The sequence below is a fragment of the Triticum aestivum genome, chromosome 5A (genome assembly GCF_018294505.1).
Source record: "Triticum aestivum cultivar Chinese Spring chromosome 5A, IWGSC CS RefSeq v2.1, whole genome shotgun sequence".
NCBI classification, from domain to species: domain Eukaryota; kingdom Viridiplantae; phylum Streptophyta; class Magnoliopsida; order Poales; family Poaceae; genus Triticum; species Triticum aestivum.
Window position 1 is genome coordinate 186,574,697 of NC_057806.1, and position 23,999 is coordinate 186,598,695.

Genomic DNA, 23,999 nt, shown 5'->3' on the forward strand with positions numbered 1-23,999 from the left:
ACTTTATGTCTTACATTTCTCTCCTTCTCCTCTCTTTCTCTTATAGCCTTCAAAGGCTCATAAAGTGACACACTATCTGCGCTCATTAAACTTGGGGGCTTCTTTAAACAGAAGCTTATTTATACGGGCTTCATGCCCAACACGTGTGTCACACTTCCGCATGTACCTTTTATTCACCATTATATGCATCGATATGACTTAAGTTTTGGCCAAGCTGGGTTGCCTGGCTCCTGTGCTTACCCCTACGTTCCCGATTGTTCGGCTAGGTGGTAAAGGGAGCACCTCTGCGATTGTTACTGCCGGGTCAGCCGGATGTGTACCTCAGACTGGGTGAAGCCGAAAGCTAGCGTTCTTAAGGGAATATTCGGTCGTTGAACTAAAGATGATCTTTTTTCACTTATTTATCTATACACCCCTAGATGTTTTTCCTGCGTCTCTTTTTGCAGAATGGACATGCACTTTAGGGCATGCCTCCCAGGGAAAGGAACCCCTAATGGAACTATTCTCCCTGGAAGATGTTTCTTACTAACCATGTAATATAACATAACTAGTTGGGCACTTGTCTGTTCAAGCACTAATGACCCCTACGCCTGGTCTCCATGCATACCCCGGTTCTTATATAACCGCGAGGGTATTCGGACACACTCCGGACCATCAGGTCCCGAGGTTGAAGCGAAAAGGTCGGCCATAACAAACAATCTACAATCCGGCTAGAAGGCATTACACATGTCAATTATAATTACATAGTCAATCTAACTGATTGTATTCCTCTTCAATACCATCTAACAGGCTGTCTAGTTTACAGTCCTGTTGGGAATACTTTGCGGACAATTCTACTTGGCCGTATACTAAGCTCACAGGGATCTCCTTCCCATCGGGCCCCATGGGTCCGACCTCGGCCATGTGGTTTGGGTCAGCCTTCGTGCACCGCGTCTTCACCATGGCCCAGGCCTCCCTGGCGCCTTGATGGTAGGCCGACATCTTCCACAATCGGAAGCGCCGCCATGCTCCCTTCAGCCTCTCTACAAGCTCTCCAAGGCATTCAGCCCTGGAGACGGATGGCCACAAGGCCTGGGCGACGCTTTGCATCACCTGCCGAACTCGCTCGTGCAGTTGTGAGAGCTCGGGAAGAAGGTCGCCCATAGAACCGGGCATTTCCTCTGCAGGACGCCCTGTTAGCATGCCTACAGACATTCCTCTGTTAGTCGACTTCCTCGTCGAACTCTTGTTTCAAAGTTCGTTTAAGCACTTACTATATATGCCACGTTGAAGCCGCTGATTCTCCTTCACGGAGTCCAACAGCTGGGCACGAACATCCTTCAGTTCAACGCCCAGCTTGGTGTTGGCATCTTGGAGATCGTTCTTCTCCCGCCTCACCTTTGTCAGCATGCTCTCACCAGCCTTCAGCTGGCGTCGGAGTTGTTGCTCTTCCGGATTTAATCCGGTGCCATCTGCAATTTCATTTGTCAAATTTGTACCCACGCCGCACTTTGCAAAATACTTATCTTTCGAAGCGTATATTACCAGAGGGGGTCTCCTTGGGCTCCCCTGCCGCGGCTAGTGCAGCCTCAAGTTGGGCTTTGCACTCTTCCAGCTCCTGGGACAGTAGGGTATTCTTTTCTATAAGAACCTGCATAACAGATGATCCTTAAATCAATTATTCTAACTGTTTCAAGTCTCGGGGGCTACTGGTATATATATAATTACCAAAATTTTCTTACGCGTATGTCTTTTACATATTGCTCCGTGGCTCTGGCTAGACCATTTTGAGCGGCACGGAGGTACGCATCTCCCGAATTGAAGGCATCCAATGCCTCTTGGGAGAAACAAGCGTCGCGAAGAACTGTCCGGCGACGCCTGTGGTTCATGGCACTCTCCACCTCGGAATTGGTGGGAAACAGCATGCCCGCATCCTCTGTCGGAGGAGCGTCCGGTGCGTGCCTCGTGTTCGCCTCCGCTTTCGGACCAGGCTTTGGAGCCTGGCTGGTGGAGGCGCAACTGGCATCCTCTCCGGATATAGTCCGGCGAGGTCTCTTCGTCCTGAAGAGAGCACGAGCATTAGTATGCCTTGAAGGAATAACACCTGGGAATAAGATGGCGCGCTATACCTTTGCGCCGGCGTCTCAGTCCGGACCGCACTTCTTTTCAGCCCGCGGGGCCTTGCCGCCCCTCGTTGGCTAGTCGCCACAGGCTCGGCCTCCCGTCTCAAGGACCTCCCCTGCAAAACACGATTGTCATATGGGAATCGAAAACACGCGAGGATAGATCCCTTTTCAGAGTGCTGGGACTTCGGTCTCAGTTACCTGTGAGGCTGGGAGTAGCCCTGGGTAATCGGTCGTAATGGCCACCAAGGTGTTGTCCTTGTTCAATTGATGAAACACCCCATCAATCAGCTCCACCGCTAAGTCTGGATCCTCTTGAGAGCCCGGGTCGAGGGACCGTCCTAGATCCTCGGGTTGTGGAGGAGGGCTGTTTATTTCTTTAACGGCCTGGCGCAGTTCCTGCGTTGAAGTCGTTAGATTGAATATTTAACAATGGGAATATAAAACGGATGGGCAAGTAAAAGTGTCCACTTACCCAACTTGGGGGATTGTACATAGAAAATCCACCCTGTGGGTTGACGCGGAGAAATTCCTCCTCTTCTCCCTTGTACAAAGCGGACAAGGTATTTATTAGAGCGGCAGCCAAATCCGGCCCCTTACGGCCGTAGCGGGTGGCATCGTCCTCCCCGTTGAAGTCCCACATGGGGCTGCCTCTATACTGAAGCGGCTGCACCCCTTGCATGATGCATGCGGCCATGACCCCGATCATGGTCAGTCCAGAATGAGCTAATAATCTTATCTGGCCCATCAGGTAAAGGACGTCCCTGTTGCTTTCTCTCTGAGGGCTCCGTGGACGCCAACTTAGGCGCTTCTTTAGGGGAGCACTGTCGAACTCAGGGAGGACGATCCGGACAGGATCCAGTAGCGGGATGTCCTCTATATAAAACCATTCCGAAGGCCAGTCTTTGGACGCCTTCTTTGGGGTTCCGGATAGATATCCGGTCCCGGCGATGCGCCACACTTCGGCTCTGCCCACTTGTTATATTGACCCCTTCTTAGAATGGGGCACGAGGCAGAATAGCCTTTTCCATAGCGCGAAATAAGCCTCGCAGCCCAAAAATAGCTCGCAAAGGGCTACGAAGCCCGCGATATGCAATATGGAGGTAGGCGTGACGTTGTGCAGCTGGAGGCCATAGAACTGCAGGAGCCCCCGGAGAAACGGATGAATTGGAAATCCGAGCCCTCTTATTAAGTAAGGGACAAGGCATACCCGCTCTCCTTTGGAGGGATTGGGGCCGCTCTCCGCTTGCTCTCCGCCATTATAGGTGGCAAGTCCGGCTCGAACCGGGATCATATAGGCCGGGGGAGAAATCCATTAGTCTGGAGCGTCACTAGATCGCTGTGCGGGATGGAGCACCTCTTCCAATCTCCAGGCTGAGGGCTGGAAGGGTGAGAGGAGGTGCTGCGGTGGCCGGCCATGATAGAATGGACCTCTGTCGGATACGCTCTGATGAATACTCGTGGAGGGGAGAAGGTGTGGTTTGGATCTAAATCCTCGTCCCCTTAAATAGGCGGCTCATTCACACGGCTAGGGGTGTAAATATAACAAAAAACACCCTGACTTTTTGTATTCATTTGACATGTGGAAGACGGCCATTATTGGGCATAGAAGACAAGGAGCGCTGCATTTACAAGAAACCGGACACCATTCAACAGGTACACGGAATTTGGAGGAGAGCCCCCCTTGCAATGCCGAAGACAATTTGCGCGCCAGACTTGTCGTCATTGTAGCCTGGTTCGGGGGCTACTGAGGGAGTCCTGGATTAGGGGGTGTCTGGATGGCCGGACTATACCTTCGGCCAGACTCCTGGACTATGAAGATACAAGATTGAAGACTTCGTCCCGTGTCTAGAAGGGACTTTCCTTGGTGTGGAAGGCAAGCTTGGCGATACAGATATGTAGATCTCCTACCATTGTAACCGACTCTGTGTAACCCTAGCCCTCTCCGGTGTCTATATAAACCGGAGGGTCTTAGTTCGCAGGACGAACAACAATCATACCATAGGCTAGCTTATAGGGTTTAGCCTCTCCGATCTCATGGTAGATCTACTCTTGTACTACCCATATCATCAATATTAATCAAGCAGGACGTAGGGTTTTACCTCCATCAAGAGGGCCCGAACCTGGGTAAAACATCGTGTCCCCTGCCTCATGTTACCATCCGGCCTAGACGCATAGTTCGGGACCCCCTACCAGAGATCCGACGGTTTTGACACCGACATCGAGCACAGGCGTCAAGTATAGAAGCCCAAGCCAAGACTTCCAAGATTCGCAGGCACTGCAACCTCACCTGGGGTCTTCAATGTGAATGGCTTTGTAGCACATAACACCTTCCTCAACAGCTCCAAGAACCCATACTCCAAACCTCGCATTTCATCGGATCGGTTCTGGAGCTATCAGCAGCGCAACTACTATTCATGCGTCTTATACAATCAAGGGCACATATTTCCACATATGCGTCTCGACACTGAAGCTATAGCTGGCCTGCCCTGTCTAAAACAAGCATTGGATTGCTTCAGAGACGCTGGACTCCTGTAATTTGTCACAGACAAGGAACATTGGAATGAAGAGTTTCTATTACAGTTTTATGCAACTCTTCACATTCGAGGCTACAATAGGGATCCAAAGACTTGGGTCCTTTAGTGGATGACAGGCAATGTCCATCATGAAGCCAAAGCTCTTGATATCATTGAGCTCACATCCCTGCCCACTCCTGGTGAATACTCTGAACCAGGTTGTCAACAACACTAGAATGCTTTGGAGAGCATTTTTCAGAAGCCAGAACCCAACATGAGCCAAATGCAGAGTATGATGAAGACTTTGCCTCACGACGCTGAATACCCATCTGAATTCTTTGTTGAAGACCTAGAGTATCTGCCTCACACCATTTACCATATCATCAGAAAAACTCTATGGCCTGTCAAAGGACATTCATCTGCAGCGAAGCTTGAAGGAGAAATGAAGACTTTGGTTTTTTATATCTTCAATGGCATCAGCTTCACTGCTCAAGACTTCCTCATCAGACAGTAGGCTGCATCTGGCTCCGACATTTTTGGTCTGAAGTTCTATGCTCCATGGGTAATGCGTCTTATCAAGCTTCACTCTGCCTTCAACTATCATCCGTCTGCGCGCAATCATCTTGTATTCTTGCTAGAGGTTGATCTGTCTGTTGAAGCTATTTACCCAGAGCCTGCTAAGGATCCGATTTATCTTCACAATGCTGATCGTCAAATCTTCACCCATCCCATTGAAGGAGTTCAGGCAGTCTCTCATGTTTATCCCTTGGCTGGTAACACACGTGCCCCTCGCGCTCAAACTGATGCCACTGGAAGCACCATAGCCCAAAGGCCTCGGAAGCGATCTCGTGTTCTCAATGACCGAGAGCTTCTCATCGCGCTACATTAGAAACAGGATAAACATCACAACTGCCTTAAGTGTCAGATGCAAAGCCTCTTGGTGGATGTCAATCGCATTCACAATCTTGCCACCAAAAATGCCTTTGTTACACATGAAACCTGTCCGAGGTCTTGGAAGAGTTTGACTTTGCTTAGTGCTGAAGCTGATCTGCAAGACGATGGCTTCACAGAAAGATTCAAGTTTGACTCAACTCCTCCAAGGAATGCTCACTTGCATCGGACTCCCTCAGTTGAAGTGTAACACCCCGGATGTAACTTACCTTATATGTACTCCAACTTTTGCTGTTTCCGGCACTAAGTTATTTTATTTTCTTCGGGTTCGGGTTTTTGTCTCCGTGTGTTGTTGTCGTTGTCATGCATCTCATATCATGTCATCATGTGCATTGCATTTTCATACGTGTTCGTCTCATGCATCCGAGCATTTTCCCCATTGTCCGTTTTGCATTCCAGCGCTCCTATCTCCTTCAGTGGTCCTTTCTACCCTCTTTTCGTGTGTGGGGGTTAAACATTTCCGGATTGGACCGAGACTTGCCAAGCGGCCTTGGTTTACTACCGGTAGACCGCCTGTCAAGTTTCGTACCATTTGGACTTCGTTTGATACTCCAACGGTTAACCGAGGGACCGAGAAGGCCTCGTGTGTGTTGCAGCCCAACACCCCTCCAATTTGGCCCAAAACCCACCAAAACCCTCTCCATCATCTAGAGCGTTCGATCACGATCACGTGGCCAAAAACCGCACCTCATTTGGACTCTCCTAGCTCCTCCTATGCCTATAAATAGGTCTCCCCCCGAAATTCACGGTTCTTCTCCCCCTAAACCCTAGATCCATCTTCCCCGCGCCGCCGGACACGTCCGAACCAGGCCGGACATGTCCAACTTCCCCGCGCCGCCGCCACGTGTCAGTTCCTGATTCGCCCGCACGTCGCCCCACATTGCTGGCCCGGAGAGCCCAGGGCGGGCTCTCCCGGCCCGCGCGCGCCCGCCGCCGCTATCCCTCGTCCGGTCGGCCTAGCCCGCGCCCCGCCGCCTCTCTTCCCCGACCCCGGCCGTCGCCGGCCACCTCTGCCACCGCGCCGCACCATGCCAGCCGCCGCGTGCCCGTACCGCGCCGGCCGCCGCCGACCCCGCCGCACCACGGCGCCGCCCCAACACCTCGTCGCCGGCGCCTCCCCGCGGCCCGAGGCCTAACTCCGGCGAGCTCCGGCCCCAACCTCCTCTCCGACGAACCCCGGCAAGCTCCGGCTGACGATCCTCGGCTTCCTTGCGTGGGATCTGGATCGGATCAAACCCTAGGTTGACCCCGGGATATTTTCTAAGTCATTTTTCTGCAGTATTTTTATGCCATGTTCATCGCATCGTAACTCTGCAACCGTAGCTCCGATTTGCGCGTGTAGCATATCAAAATGTTAGTCTCAGAGAGTACATCATTTCATATCATTGTATCATTTTCATTTGAGCTCATCTTGATGCCCGAAATGCTGTTGGAAGAGAGCTATTTGAATTATTTGTCAGATCTGCTGCACCAAATAGCTATTTGTCATTTTTGTCATGATTATTGTGTGCATGATATGCCCCTAAGCTCTACATGTGTTTTGCTATATGCTTTGCCATCTTTACAGAGGTGCCTACCATGTATTTTTGTGACATGTGTGGTGACTAGCACAAGCTTGCAAAGTAGTGCATTCGTTAATGCTGATTTCAGGGACATAGAAATTTCACTAAGTCCTTGATCTGTTCTTATCAATATGCCATATGTTCATGTTGTTTCCTAGTGATCCGTGCCTCTTTTGAGGATGATTAGTAAGGATGATTTGTTAACATTGTGGTGCTCTATCCGTCCATGTCTTTGTTCGTAATTATGGAGCAACCTAGCTTGAGTCAATCGGGCTCTACTTTTGCTATTTCGTAATTCCTGGCAGATTGTCTACTTGTTAGAGATTTTGCCGAGGATGTTGTTGTTGATCCGTGCATGCTATGTTGTTGTTCTTGCCATTGCTAGCTTACATAATGTGTATTCTTGATGGGTGTATGCTTATTTTATCATGCCATGCTCTGTAGTGAGTGCATCGAGCTCGTAAACATGCCTAATCGTTAACAGATTTGCATGTTCCAGTTTTTCACTAAGTCTGAGATCTGATTATGTTTTTGCCATGTTCAAATGCTTGCAATTGTATTTTCTGATCCCTTTTGGCTCAAGGTCACTAAGGGACTTTTGTTAAGCTCTTTGAGTAGCTCCATGCCATGTCTTTCTTGCCATGTTAAGTTCCTGTAGAATATAGTTTTCTTGCTCCAAAGTGTGCTACCTGATCTGAAATTCCAGGCTTGTGTTAATTTCACAAAGTCTGAAACTTGTTTACCAATTGCACTTTTGCCATGCTTGTTTGAACCTGTTAATGGATGAATTGACCGTAGCTTAGTGTTCATATTTTGTTAAGCATCATGAGTGGATCCCTGCCATGTATTTTGTTGCCATGTTTGAGTGTTGTAGTATATTTATCTTGATGCATTTAGATGGCAACTTGCTGTTTATCGCAGACCGTTGCCATATTTGTTTTGCTTGCCATTTCCAAACCGTGCTTCCGATTCCGATGATCTTTATATCGATTTAAACCGAAATCACCTCACCTTTCCAGTGTCACTCTTGGATTTCCAAGTTGACGCCAGGTTCTTTCATTCCTTGTCAAATATTGCATATGCATCGCATATCGCATCCCGCATAGCATACCATGTTTGCATCATGTTGTTTGAGCTTTGCACGTGGTTGATTGTGTCCCTTTTGCTTGTTTGTATTGTTTGAGTAGAGCCGGGAGACGAGTTCTCTAACGAGGAGCCCGTTGAGTTTGCTTTCGAGGATCCCGTCAACTCTGACAACTTTGCAGGCAAGATGATCATACCCTCGAAATCACTTCTATCTTTGCTTTGCTAGATGCTTGCTCTTTTGCTATGCCTATGCTATGATGCCCACCACTTGCTTATCATGCCTCTCAAATTGCCATGTCAAACCTCTAATCCTCCATGTCCTAGCAAATCGTTGATTGGCTATGTTACCGCTTTGCTCAGCCCCTCTTATAGCGTTGCTAGTTGCAGGTGAAGATTGGAGACCGTTCCTTGTTGGAACATTATTTTCTTGTTGGGATATCATTATATTATCTTGTTATCTTAATGCATCTATATACTTGGTAAAGGGTGGAAGGCTCGGCCTTTTGCCTAGTGTTTTGTTCCACTCTTTCTGCCCTAGTTTCCGTCATATCGGTGTTATGTTCCCGGATTTTTGTGTTCCTTACGCGGTTGGGTGATAATGGGAACCCCTTGACAGCTCGCCTTGAATAAAACTCCTCCAGCAATGCCCAACCTTGGTTTTACCAGTTGCCACCTAGCCTCTTTTTCCCTCGGGTTTCCGGAGCCCGAGGTTCATCTTATTTTAAACCCCCCCAGGCCAGTGCTCCTCTGAGTGTTGGTCCAAACTAGAGTCCTGTGCAGCGCCCCGTCGGGGAAACTCGAGTTTGGTTTTAGTTGTATGGAGAGTTCATCTGAGTGTGCCCTGAGAATGGGACATGTGCAGCTCCTATCGGGATTTGTCGGCACATTCAGGCGGTGTTGCTGGATTTGTTTTATCTTTGTCGAAGTTGTCTTGTAGAACCGGGATACCGAGTCTGATCGGAATGTCTTGGGAGAAGGTTTATCCTTCATTGACCGTGAGAGCTTGTGATGACCGTGAGACCGTGAGAGCTTGGGATTTGAACTTTCGAAAGCCGTGCCCGCGGTTATGGGCAGATGGGAATTTGTTAATGTCCGGCTGTAGATAACTTGAACCTTAACTTAATTAAAAACGAATCACCTGCGTGTATTACCGTGATGGTCTCTTCTCGGCGGAGTCTAGGGAGTGAACACGGTGTTGGAGTAATGTTTGCCGTAGGGTGTTCTATAGTTATTCGTTCGTGCATTGCCTTCTCTTCTCGCTCTCTTTTGTGACCAGGTTAGCCACCATATATGCTAGTCGCTTCCTGCAGCTCCCCCTATTTACCTTGCCTTACCTATAAGCTTAAATAGTCTTGATCGCGAGGGTGCGAGATTGCTGAGTCCCCGTGGCTCACAGATTACTTCCAAACCAGATGCATGGCCCGATGACTCTGTTCAAGATGATGCACTTGAGCTCAAGTGGGAGTTCGACAAAGACTCAGGCCGTTACTATGTGTCTTTCCCCGATGATCAGTAGTGGTGCCCAGTTGGGGCGATCGGGACCATGTCGCTTGTTGGGTGGATCTTTTATTTCGGTACCGTAGTCGGACCATGATTTTATGGATGATTGTAAAGCTATTTATGTACTCTTTGTGACGTGGCGAGTGTAAGCCAACTATGTACCTTTCCCCTTATTATCTATTTACATGGGTTGTTGTGAAGATTACCTTACTTGCGACATTGCTTTCAATGCGGTTATGCCTCTAAGTCGTGCTTCAACATGTAGGAGATATAGCCGCATCGAGGGCGTTACATGAAGACTCTGACTATTCGTCCTCAGCTACGATAGTGAATGTCAGAGTCATCGATGACCAAGATGATGCCACTTCACCTCCTCCAACTTCAGTGCGTGTCGACACTGCACCGAGTTCTTCTACACCACCGAACCTCAACGACGACCCTGCTGCTTCGCCTGCACCTCATGGGAACAAGTAGGCGCTCTATGTCTTCAAACCTTTTTGGTCCTTATTGACAAAAGGGGGAGAGGCATATGAGTTGATAGTCTTCAAGCGAGCCCATATGGTTGGTTGCTTTACTAGTTGCTATACATTTGCCAAGTGCTTACAACTCTCTCTTTTGATACATTTGGTTCATTTTTGAGTTGTAACACTTAAACTGGATGGTCGTCTGCTACATTTTTCAACACTATGTGATGCGATGATAAATTTCGCATGTGCGATGATAAATTCCGCACGAAGTCATTTTGCAGACGTCCATTTTTCATTATGCATGTCATTATCTTCATTATATCATGACATGCATGATGAACTGTCTTCATAAGTAGAAGAGGAGCTCCGCAAGTACAACCTGCCATGTGCATTTGCATTCAAAAGCAAAATACTTATATGCACATCTTCAGGGGGAGCCTTCCTGCTACTTACGAAGACAATACTTAAATCCTTTACAATTTCACATACCTTTATCCCCGTTGAAAACTTCAACCAGTTTGTCATCAATCACCAAAAAGGGGGAGATTGTAAGTGCATCTAGTGCCACCCCTAGTTGGTTTTGGAGTATTGACGACAAACTCGGTTGAGGGACTAATGTGTTTGTGAGAATTGCAGGATAACACAGGTAGTAGTCCCTCATTGATTCAGTTTACCTACTGGAGATGACCCCTAAAAATGTATGAAGACATTGAAGCCAAAGGTGGTATGTGAAGGTATTCACATTGAAGACTATGACAAGAGAAGACATCGCGTGAAGACTATGGAGCGCGAAGACTTAGTTATTTCGTTGTTTCATTTTCTTCTTTGTTGAGTCATAGGAACCACCATACTGTTAAGGGGGGTCCAAGTAAACCAGTCTGAATGACTGAAGTGATGCTTAACCAAAATCCTATGTCTTCGAGCGAAGACAATGAGAGCAAATCTTATCCAGAGCTGGATAAGTCAGCTTTGCTTGTAGCTCAAGTAAAGTTGTCGTGTGTGTTTGAAATCTGACCGTTGGAACACGTGTCAGTTCCTTAGTGACCCAAGGTCATTTCAGACAAATCAGGTTGAGTTGCCTAGTGGCTATAAATAGCCCACTCCTACACCATAAATTGGTTGGCTGCTCGGAGTTAGTGTACGGCTTTTATCGTTTGAGAGCAACTGTGACGCCCGGATAGTTAAGCTACAGTAACCATACAGTAATGGTGCCATGTCATTGCATTTAATTTTTTAACCTCACTTTGATCCAAATGGAATTCAAATTTAAAATTGAAAAGAAAGTCAAATTATTATTTATACAAACTGTAAAACAAAAATGTTCATTGGGTTGCAATAATTCACTAACTAATTTTCATGACTAATCCGATATTATTTGGAATATTAAATTGCCCCTGACCTATTTAAAACAGTACCCAAAATAGGCCATTTTAATCAATTTGTATTTAAGTAAAAGTCAAACAAAATCATCTTGCCTCCAAACTTTTTGTGGCAGTACTAAATAATGCCTAGTATTTGTCTTGACAAGTTGCAAATTTTACAAAAGACTTTGGTGGGCAAACAAATAGAGAACCGTACCTAATTAAATTACAGAGAAGACTAAAGAGAAAGGCTCTCACTGTGCACTTAGGCCTGCTAAGCTACGGTGCAGCCCAGCCAACTTGAAGTCTCTTCTCTCCTCTGTTCACAGAACAGAGGCGTGGAGGCCATCCGAGGCGCCATGGCCGGCCGAACCTTGCGTGGCGGCCATCCGCAACCTCCCCCTCGCCTTCAATTGCTCCTCCAACCCTCAACTCCCCCTCGGCCAAACCCTAGCCTCCCCACTCTTCCTCCCTCGCGCTGCTCTCTTCCCTGCAGGACTCGACTGACGCAGTCATCGCCATGGCCGCCGTCACCCTCAAGCCCATCGAGCTCCTGGGCGCCTAGGAGTGTGACCTTCTGCATCATCTATGATGACTACTTCGCCTGCGAGGAGCAGATCGACCGGAGCCTAGCAAGGGGTCGACCTCAACTTCTTCTTCGGCCACGGAGCTCCGCTGCTTCGATCCGTCCCCCTCGACCTTCCCCCGGCCTCTTGGATCTCTCCCCCGGAACCGCAGTGAGCTCCCCTTGACTCCCCCTCTGAACCCCCCCTCAGATTTATGACGTTTTACTGTTGCCCACATGCCAACCTTTGTGGCTGAGCTGCCACTTGGTACACATAACATTTAACTATTTTAATTTGAATTTAAAATAATCCAACAATTTATTAGAACTTTGAAAATTAATATAAAATAAACCATAGCTCGGATGGAAAAACTTTGTACATGAAAGTTGCTCAGAACGACGAGACGAATCCGGATAAGTAGCCCGTTCGTCCGCCACGCATCACTAGCATAGCGAACACGCAACTTTCCCACGCCGGTGCATCTGTCCGGAAACGCGAAACACCGGAGATATTTTCCCGGATGTTTCCCCCCTTCACCGGTACCACCTCATACCGCGTTAGGGCACACCTAGCATCACACTTTGCCATGTCATGCATCGTCATGCATTTGTTTGCATTATATTTATTGTTTATTCCCCCTCTTCTCTCGCTAGACACCGAGACCGACGCCGCTGCTACCCAGTACGACTACGGTGTTGACGACCCCTCTCTCTTGCTAGAGCAACCAGGCAACCCCCCCCCCCCTTGATCACCAGATATCGCCTACTCTCCTCTATACTACTTGCATTAGAGTAGTGTAGCATGTTACTGCTTTCCGTTAATCCTATTCTGTTGCATAGCCTGTCATTGTTGCTACACTATTGATACCTTACCTGCAATCCTAAATGCTTAGTATAGGATGCTAGTTTACCATCAGTGGACTTCATTCTTGTCCGTCTTCCATGCTATACTACTAGGCCGTGATCATGTTAGGAGGTGATCACGGGCATATGATATATACTTATACTATTACTTTGCTTATGATACTATTTGGAGATGGGAGCTGAAGGGGCAGGTGGCTCCATCCAGGTAGTGGTGGGCCTGAGTTCCCGACGGCCCCTGACTGTTACTTTGAGGCGGAGCGACGGGGCAGGTTGAGACCACCTAGGAGAGAGGTGGGCCTAGCCCTGGTCGGCGTTCGCGGATACTTAACACGCTTAATGAGATCTTGGTATTTGACCTGAGTCAGGCCACTGGCCTATATGCACTAACCATCTACGCGGGGACAGTTATGGGCACTCGACATCATGGTATCAGCCGAAGCCTTCATGACGTCAGCGACTGAGTGGCGCGCGCCGGGTTGGACCGCGTAACGCAACTTCCTTTGTAATGGAGGTTGCTAGGTCTGCTCACCGGCCGCGTACGCAACGTGCAGGTGTGCAATGGGAAATGGGCCCAGACCCCTGCACCATAGGATTTAGACCGGCGTGGTGACCTCTCTGTTGTGCCTAGGTAGGGCTGCGACGTGTTTATCTTCCGAGGCCAGGCATGACCCTGAAAAGTGTGTTCGGACAAAGGGGATCATGCGTGTTGGTAAATGTGGTGCACCCCTGCAGGGAAGTTGATCTATTCGAATAGCCGTGTCCCTCGGTAGAAGGACGACCCGGAGTTGTACCTTGACCTTATGACAACTAGAACCGGATACTTAATAAAACACACCCTTCCAAGTGCCAAATACCACCAGTGATCGCTCTCTCACAGGGCGACGAAGGGAGGATCATCGGTTAGGATTATGCTATGCGATGTTACTTGGTGAACTTACCTTCTACTCTCTTCTCCTGCTGCAAGATGGAGGTTACCAGAAGCGTAGTCTTCGAAAGGCCTAGCTATCCCCCCTTTATTCCAGCATTCTGCAGTTCAATCCACATATGATAGCCATATTCCATTTGATACCAATGCATATATATTTTGTGTAGCTCCTTGCTTGCGAGTACTTTGATTGAGTACTCACGGTTTCTTTGCTCCCTCTTTTCCCCCTTTCTATACCCGATTGCTGCGACCAGACGATGGAGCACAAGAGCCAGACGCCACTGTCGATGACGACTACTACTACTCGGGAGGTGCCTACAACTACGTGCAGCCCGCTGACGACGACCAGGAGTAGTTTAGGAGGATCCCAGGCAGGAGGCATGTGCCTCTTTCGATCTGTATCCCAGTTTGTGCTAGCCTTCTTAAGGCAAACTTGTTTAACTCATGTCTGTACTCAGGTATTGTTGTTTCCGCTGACTCATCTATGATCGAGCTCTTGTATTCGAGCCCTCGAGGCCCCTGGCTTGTAATATGATGCTTGTATGACTTATTTTATTTGTAGAGTTGTGTTGTGATATCTTCCCATGAGTCCCTGATCTTGATCGTACATGTTTGCGTGTATGAGTAGTGTACGGTCAAATTGGGGGCGTCACAAGTTGGTATCAGAGTCGACTGCTTGTAGGAATCCCCCTTCAACACTCCTTGGTGAAGTCGAGTCTAGACATTGCAAAAACTTTTTACTAACATGGATGTGTGCCTTACGGGCCCACGTCGCCATTGGGTGGTATTAGGATCTTTTATTCCCCAACCTATACTCTGGGACTCTGTGCTCTCTTCTATTCGGGTTAAATGATTTTGCTAAAAACAAAACTAACTTTAGGTTCTCGAAGGTACTTTCTCCCGTAGAGCCCCTCACCTCAGATGATCGCCTGCTTCACTAGAAGATTCCGAAGTTACTCTACGATGTTCTCTCGAGTCTTTGTGTCATCGCATTTGCGATTTCCTTCCATCGTCAACCCCTATGAAAACTACATACACTTGCCATTCATACAATCATTCCCCGTTGATCTTGTTCTTACAAGATGTCCCGAAATACTCTCTGTTGTCCCAAGAATCCCTTGAGCTTACTGCCTTGCAGTTCTTTACCACATGAATACCCCTATGGATAAATCCTCGCTCTTGTCGAGTATCCGCTCACCCCTAGTTGTTCATGTGTTTTACAAAGTCCTCGAAATACCATTCGACTTTCTGAAGATCCTCAGCAGCCCATTGCTCTTGGTTTCCCTGCCATCCTGCATTATGGTTAAGTCCATACTTCTAGTAATCTCCGTTGACATCCTCTGTCACTATCATTTCGAGTCACTTGATTCGATATGTTGCGAATGCTCACAATCCTCAATCAGATCCTAGGATTCATCATTCCGGCTCAAACGTCATTTTGAACATGAGCTGGTCCTCAACCAATCAAGTTGTCGTTGAATGTACCCCTTAGTCTATTCAACTTATCCATTCTTAATCAGAGCGTTTGCTTTTGATCCCTTGATTTGGAAATCATAATTCCTTTGCAATTGAGCTTTGAATTAGTCAGTTGTTCTATAATCGGATCTCCTTGCATTCTTTCTTCCTCTGGTTGTGTGCCGATCCTCACATCAGATCCCTTGTGGACCACCAGACCCTTTGTCTGATTTTATCCGACAATGTCCTTCATATTCAATAAGCTTGTGAGCCTTTCCTCGGATACATAATGCCTTTAGTAAATTGTATACTTTGCTTTCTCAAGCATGATCTACTATCGAGTTTGTGTTATTTACTATTGAAGCTTGTGGTATATGTTTCCACGATACCCTGAAGGGTTGAACCTATGCCTTCCTTAATATGTGTGAACTCGAAAGTTTTCACTAGTCATACTCTTCTGGTGTTTCGCTAGATAAAAATTTCAACACTACAACTTCTTCAAAAGTGAGAAGTGAATGAAAGGTTATGCATTGGAGAAGTGGGAGTCGACCTTGAACTTTGTGTTCATGCCCATGGACATGATGTAGATCTTATCATTAAAACTTCTCTTAAATTAATTATTCCTTTGTTATAAGTTCATCTTATATCTGGGATTCGGCCTTCTGCAATCATGGTTCCGACCATGTTTCTCCTTGATTCCATTTCTCGTGCAAGTTTGAGCACTTGTCTTCTGCAGAGCATTACCCTAGTCCAACCTCTACTTTGATCTGCTGTCGAGTATTACCCCCTGGTATCTCGAGATTATCATGGAACCGCATAACTTCTCATGAGTTCTTCATCAAGTGCTACATTATCACTGATTCCAAATTTTCACGGGTTCTGAGTTATTAAACACTCAAAGACATCGATAACTGAACTGAGTCCGCATTACGGTTCAACAACTCTTACTAATATTCTTTACTTATGATTTTTTACCCGATCATGTCATTCCTAGCCTGATCGGCTATATCATTATTGTGCTAAATCTTAACTGTGCTACCTGGTCCTTCTTCCTGGAGCACAAATTTCGACGGTGAGCTAATCTTACGTCGACCTTCCTCGTCTTATCATTTCCCCTTGAACAGCAAACTTGATTTCGAGTTTGTATCGTACCCTTGGCTCCAATTACCTTTAGCTTCATCATTCCTTTGACTTGATGTCATCGCCGATTGATTACCTCTTCATGAAATCTCTCGACAAATGTGTCGTGATCATCATCAACATTCTGAGCTTTTCCAGTATATCAATCAAATTCATGATGAGAATTACCATCCTTGCCCCTTGATGATTTGTGTTGTCATTGACTACTTCCTTGCCTTCTTTCCAACACAAACTTGTTCGTGTTGTGGTTGTACCTTGAGTTCCTGGCAATCCAACTTGTCTTATGTCCTACCTTGAAGTAATACCATCTTATATATCAAGAATGTTGTGAGAATTTCACCACCTCTTAAAAATTCTTGGTAAAAGTGATACATCCTGCCATCTACATTCATCTCTTGGTCCCTGTGTTGTTTCCAACCAGAATACTGACGATTGAACTATGATGTGTAAAATTCAAAATTACTAGAAACCTTATTGCTAGTAAGATAATGAACGATAGTTTCATTCTTTGTGTATTGGTTATTGAATCACCATTCTAAACATTGATCATGCTACCTAAGCCCATATTTCTGGTGCACCTTTCAACTAATGTTTAACTGTGCATGTTTTCCTCGAGCATACCTCATTACATCATTTTTTCTGACAAATGTTATCTCCTTGTTCGCATAATTGTGGAAATCCACCTTTTTGGAAATCTTGAGGATTGCCGCTGACTGCATCAGCTACCCCCTCATCCTCTCCTTATTTTAAATGATGAACTCTTGTGTCGGAACTCGCTCCCGCAGTTCTATTCCCGAGAATCTTACATTGTCATCTCATCAATTTGTGCTGCACCTTTTCTTCTCAGGTATCCTAAGTCTGAGGTATCCTGACACCAATTAGATCTGAATCTCGGTCAGATATGATGGTTGGAACATATTCCCAAGAATTATAACATTGGTCTTTAACCCGATAAGGTGATGTCATCCTAGCACACCTGGCCGGAGGGCCTATTTTTATAGTTTCCTTTTTTAGCAAGGTTAACCATTCTTCCATGAGGAAATTGTAAGACTTATTCTATAAGTTGTTCCTGATGAATCCTTTGAGTGTCCAAAGTCCGACGTTTCTTGAAGACCATGTCAATGCTATCTCGAAGCAAGTCTATGGTACTCCGAATTTCAATAAGAGCATTTGAAAAACAATGCTAAATCTTCTTTGTCCATTATCCGAACACCGTTGTTTGGGTTATGTCATGAAATTCCTCTCCCCTTACCTAAATGGTTTTCTACTTTCTATCCTGCCATGGATATCATGCTCTGCTTGTCCTTGGGAAGGATATATCCCCGAAACCTGTGTTTAAACACATTTTACTTTCCATTGTTCTGTTTAATCTGATGATCACCTTTTCCTTTCCATTGTTTTGTTTAACCTTACTGGTGATCAATATGATCTAAGTAGTAATATTCTCCTGCTTAGGTAAGCACCTCGTTGAACCACTCTATCAGTAAGACCCTGTTAATATTGTTAATAACATTCCGGTAACCACCGATGGACGAGAAATTTACCTATTGGTCAGCCTCGTTCAACGAGCATGAAGATGGTTCTCTTCATCCCTCGCTCTTGGTACCGACGTTGCCGACATAATTGATAGACTATCCTCTAACATGCCTTGTTATCATGGCTATGCAAAATATCACCGCCCTTTCTACTTTTACCGCATGGTGGGCCCATAACCCATAGTTCCAGAGGATCGAAACCTAATTCTCATGTACACCCCTGTTGCCAAATTGACTCCTCGCGTTTGAATCCGTATGTAATTCACGGGTCACCTTCCCAAAGATGATCTAATCTGGTATCAGACACAACACTTATTCCCATTGGTCTGAGCCGCTCTCACATTCCATTTCAGGCAACGAGCGATTGCCTATCTGCTTGAAACTTCCTATTGCACCTTCTTACTTTACTCTCGATGACTTTCTTGAATGTCAACTCGAGAGATGGCTCTATACCTGGTACACTGAGATAGCCCCTAAGTACCTAACATGTGTTAAACTCCATCCTTCCCGAGTTTTTCCACTTACCTTTTCTGTAAGTACGATGGAGATCCTGAAGAAAGGATGTCGACTTCATCATGATGACCTAAAGCAAAGAAATGAATACATCAACATAGTGGATCGGCCTCTTCGAGAAAAGCAACCAACACCGAGAAGACCTGTTAGAATTCCGTAACCAAATCCCTTCCCCCTTACTCCCGCTACTAAATCTTGGGACGAGATTTCTTGTAGTGGAGGAGAATTGTGACGCCCGGATAGTTAAGCTACAGTAACCATACAGTAATGGTGCCATGTCATTGCAATTAATTTTTTTAACCTCACTTTGATCCAAACCGAATTCAACTTTCAAATTGAAAAGAAAGTCAAATTATTATTTATACAAACTGTAAAACAAAAATGTTCGTTGGGTTGCAATAATTCACTAACTAATTTTCATGACTAATCCAATATTATTTGGAATATTAAATTGCCCCTAACCTATTTAAAACAGTACCCAAAATAGCCCATTTTAATCCATTTGTATTTAAGTAAAAGTCAAACAAAATCATCTTGCCTCCAAACTTTTTGTGGCAGTACTAAATAATGCCTAGTATTTGTTTTGACAAGTTGCAAATTTTACAAAAGACTTTGGTGGGAAAACAAATAGAGAACCGTAGCTAATTAAATTACAGAGAAGACTAAAGAGAAAGGCTCTCACTCTGCACTTAGGCCTGCTAAGCTACAGTGCGGACCATTGCACTTGGAGTCTCTACTCTCCTCTATTCACAGAACAGAGGCGTGGAGGCCATCCGAGGCGCCATGGCCGGCCGAACCTTGCGTGGCGGCCATCCGCGGCCTCCCCCTCGCCTACAATTGCTCCTCCAGCCTTCAACACCCCCTCGGCCAAACCCTAGCCTCCCCACTCTTCCTCCCTCGCGCCGCTCTCTTCCCCGCAACACTCGACTAACGCAGTCATCGCCATGGCCGCCATCCCCCTCGTACCCATTGAGCTCCCGGGCGCCTAGGAGTGTGACCTTCTGCATCATCTACGATGACTACTTCGCCTGCGAGGAGCAGATCGACCGGAGCCTAGCAAGGGATCGACCTCAACTTCTTCTTCGGCCACGGAGCTCCGCCGCTTTGATCCGTCCCCCTCGACCTTCCCCCGGCCTCTTCGATCTCTCCCCCGGAACCGCAGTGAGCTCCCCTTGACTCCCCCTCTGACCCCCCCCCCGGCCCTTGGATTTATGACGTTTCACTGTTGCCCACATGCCAACCTTTGTGGCTGAGCTACCACTTGGTACACATAACATTTAACTATTTTAATTTGAATTTAAAATAATCCAACAATTTATTAGAACTTTGAAAATTAATATAAAATAAACCATAGCTCGGATGGAAAAACTTTGTACATGAAAGTTGCTTAGAACGACGAGACAAATGAAGATAAGTAGCCCGTTCGTCCGCCACGCATCACTAGCATAGCGAACACGCAACTTTCTCCCGCCGGTTCATCTGTCCGGAAACGCGAAACACCGGAGATATTTTCCCGGATGTTTCCCCCCTTCACCGGTACCACCTCATACTGCGTTAGGGCAAACCTAGCATCACGCTTTGTCATGTCATGCATCGTCATGCATTTGTTTGCATTATATTTATTGTTTCTTCCCCTCTTCTCTCGCTAGACACCAAGACCGACGCCGCTGTTACCCAGTATGACTATGGTGTTGACGACCCCTCTCTCTTGCCAGAGCAACCAGGCAAGCCCCCCCTGATCACCAGATATCGCCTACTCTCCTCTATACTGCTTGCATTAGAGTAGTGTAGCATGTTACTGCTTTCCGTTAATCCTATTCTGTTGCATAGCCTGTCATTGTTGCTACACTATTGATACCTTACCTGCAATCCTAAATGCTTAGTATAGGATGCTAGTTTACCATCACTGGACCTTCATTCTTGTCCGTCTGCCATGCTATACTACTGGGCCGTGATCACTTCGGGAGGTGATCACGGGCATATGATATATACTTATACTGTTACTTTGCTTATGATACTGTTCAGAGATGGGGGCTAAAGGGGCAGGTAGCTCCATCCACGTAGTGGTGGGCCTGAGTTCCTGACGGCCCCCGACTGTTACTTTGAGGCGGAGCGACGGGGACAGGTTGAGACCAACTAGGGGAGAGGTGGGCCTGGCCCTGGTCGGCGTTCGCGGATACTTAACATGCTTAACGAGATCTTGGTATTTGATCTGAGTCTGGCCACTGGCCTATATGCACTAACCATCTACGCGGGGACAGTTATGGGCACTCGACGTCGTGGTATCAGCCGAAGCCTTCGTGACGTCAGCGACTGAGCGGCCCGCGCCGGGTTGGACCGCGTAACGCAACTTCCTTTGTAATGGAGGTTGCTAGGTCTGCTCACCGGCCGCGTACGCAACATGCAGGTGTGCAATGGGCGATGGGCCCAGACCCCTGCGCCATAGGATTTAGACCGGCGTGCTGACCTCTCTGTTGTGCCTAGGTAGGGCTGCGACGTGTTGATCTTCCGAGGCCGGGCATGACCCAGAAAAGTGTGTCCGGACAAAGGGGATCAAGCGTGTTGGCAAATGTGGAGCACGCCTGCAGGGAAGTTGATCTATTCGAATAGCCGTGTCCCTCGGTAAAAGGATGACCCGGAGTTGTACCTTGACCTTATGACAGCTAGAACCGGATACTTAATAAAACACACCCTTCCAAGTGCCAGATCCAACCAGCGATCGCTCTCTCACAGGGCGACGAAGGGAGGATCATCGGTTAGGATTATGCTATGCGATGTTACTTGGTGAACTTACCTTCTACTCTCTTCTCCTGCTGCAAGATGGAGGTTACCAGAAGCATAGTCTTCGAAAGGCCTAGCTATCCCCCCTCTTATTCCGGCATTCTGCAGTTCGGTCCACATATGATAGCCATATTCCATTTGATACCAATGCATACATATTTAGTGTAGCTCCTAGCTTGCGAGTACTTTGGATGAGTACTCACGGTTGCTTTGCTCCCTCTTTTCCCCCTTTCTATACCCGATTGCTGCGACCAGATGATGGAGCACAAGAGCCAGACGCCACTGTCGATGACGACTACTACTACTCGGAAGGTGCCTACTACTACATGCAGCCCACTGACGACGACTAGGAGTAGTTTAGGAGGATCCCAGGCAGGAGGCATGCGCCTCTTTCGATCTGTATCCCAGTTTGTGCTAGCCTTCTTAAGGCAAACTTGTTTAACTCATGTCTGTACTCAAATATTGTTATTTCCGCTGACTCGTCTATGATCGAGCACTTGTATTTGACCCCTCGAGGCCCTGGCTTGTAATATGATGCTTGTATGACTTATTTTATTTGTAGAGTTGTGTTGTGATATCTTCTCGTGAGTCCCTGATCTTGATCGTACATGTTTGCGTGTATGATTAGTGTACGGTCAAATCGGGGGCGTCACAGCAACCCACCTCGAAGCCTTTGAGAGAGAATTCCTTGCGAGGACAAAGCCCTAAACACCCAGAGTGAAAGAGTGTTAGGCATCACTGAAGTCCTCTTGTCTATGTGATCTAAAGACTTATTACACTTGAGGACTGTGAATCCTCCAGCCGGTTAGGCGTCGCGTTCTGGGCATCCAAGAGTCATTGTGGATCGCCGGTGAACAAAGTCTGTGAAGGTTTGGAAGTCTACCTTGAAGACTTACCAAAGTGATTGGGCGAGGACTGGGTGTCCTTAGCTCAAGGGGAATAAGGTGAAGACGCGGTCTTCTGAGTTGAATCTCAGCCTCCCTAACCAGACGTATAGTTGTCACAGCAACTGGAACTGGTCCAACAAATCATTGTCTTCAACGAGCCACTTGTTCTATCCTGCCCATCTCTTTATTTGCAGATTGGTCCTTGTGAAGTCATTTCCTGTTTGCATTATCTATTTGTCTTACTATGTGACTGCTTGTTCTGATTGGCTTCATACTATCTTCCATCCTGATCTATACTGCCTAGCAGTTGTTAGTCTTTGTGCTTTCATTTCATTGAATACTTGACTATGGCTTGCTTAGTGTAGTCTACCTTCCGCTGCATGGTAATAGGTTTATTTCTATCATTTGTCTTCAAAACATCCATGTTTTGAAGACTTTCATAAAAATCGCCTACTCACCCCCCTCTAGTTGATCACTAGCACTTTCAGTAGCATGTGCAAATTTACTTAGAACGGCAGAGTAATACCACATATAGGTAGATATAGGGGACTCATCTGGAACAACTTTGGTTTAGAGATTTGGATGCATAAACAGTATTCCCGCTTAGTACAGGCGAAGGCTAGCAAATAGATTGAGAAGCGACCACCTAGAGAGCGACAATGGTCATAATCATGCATTGCGAATAGTTAACATCGAGTACTAGCATTAGTAGGATATAAACACCATGAACATAAATATCGTGCAGGCTATGTTGGTTTTGAATCAACTACATGTTTGAACATGTGCCAAGCCAAGCCACTTGAAACAATCAGAAGAGGATACCATACTACCAAACTACATCATAACCATTTTAATGCATGATGACACGCAAGATAAATCATTATCCACTCTGTTGTAGGGTGAAACCCTAGAGGTGATCTTTTCACACTTGGAGGGGGGAAAGAGCAAGAACACACAAAATCACAAGGAGGAAATCACTCTAACAAACCCAAATAACACATCCACTAGAGTAGCATACAAGAGATCGATCCACAAGCATACATGAACAATTCAAGGAAAGTAGCACTAGGGTAAAATTCTTCCCACTCCTAGGAAATAAGGTCTTGATGTTGATCTTCTCCAAGAGGAGGCCTTGACAATCCAAAGGATTCTTCCCAAGGTGGGGGCTTGATCTCCAAGGGGAGGGGATACAAGGAGCAAAGCTCTCTAGTGTCTATCAAATACTTTGGTATCCTTCCAAATGAGCTAGGGAAAGAGTATATAAAGCCTAGGGATGAAATGTGAGGGGAAGAGGGGTACAAGGGTCAAAAACCCCAAGACGCACGCAGGCATGCGGAGGGGTCTAGGCACCCGGGGTAAAGTGGCCCGAGCACCCGGACCGGGCAGAGACACGCACTCAGGAGGGGCCGGGCACCCGGGGCGAAGGGGCCGGGCACCCGGCCTGGTCAGGGGGGCGGCTGGAGAGTGGTCGGGTACCCGGGGTCCCAAGCCCGGGCACCCGGGGTGGCACCAGGCGGCCGGGCACCCGGGGGTCCAAGGCCCGGGCACCCAGGAGGCGGCTGGTAGCTGGGCAGGGGCCCGGGCACCCGGGAGCCAAGGGGCCGGGCCACCAGGGCAGGCAAGGGCAGCACCCAAGTGGTGGTGGCCGGGCACCCGGAGTTGGAGAGGCCGAGCACCCGGGGGTGCTCAGGGGGTTTTGCCTTCTCGCGTCCTTCTTCACTCTTCTTCTCCATGCATGCTTGAGTCTCCATCCTTGCTTCCTTGCGATGATCTCCAAAGTACCTAAGAA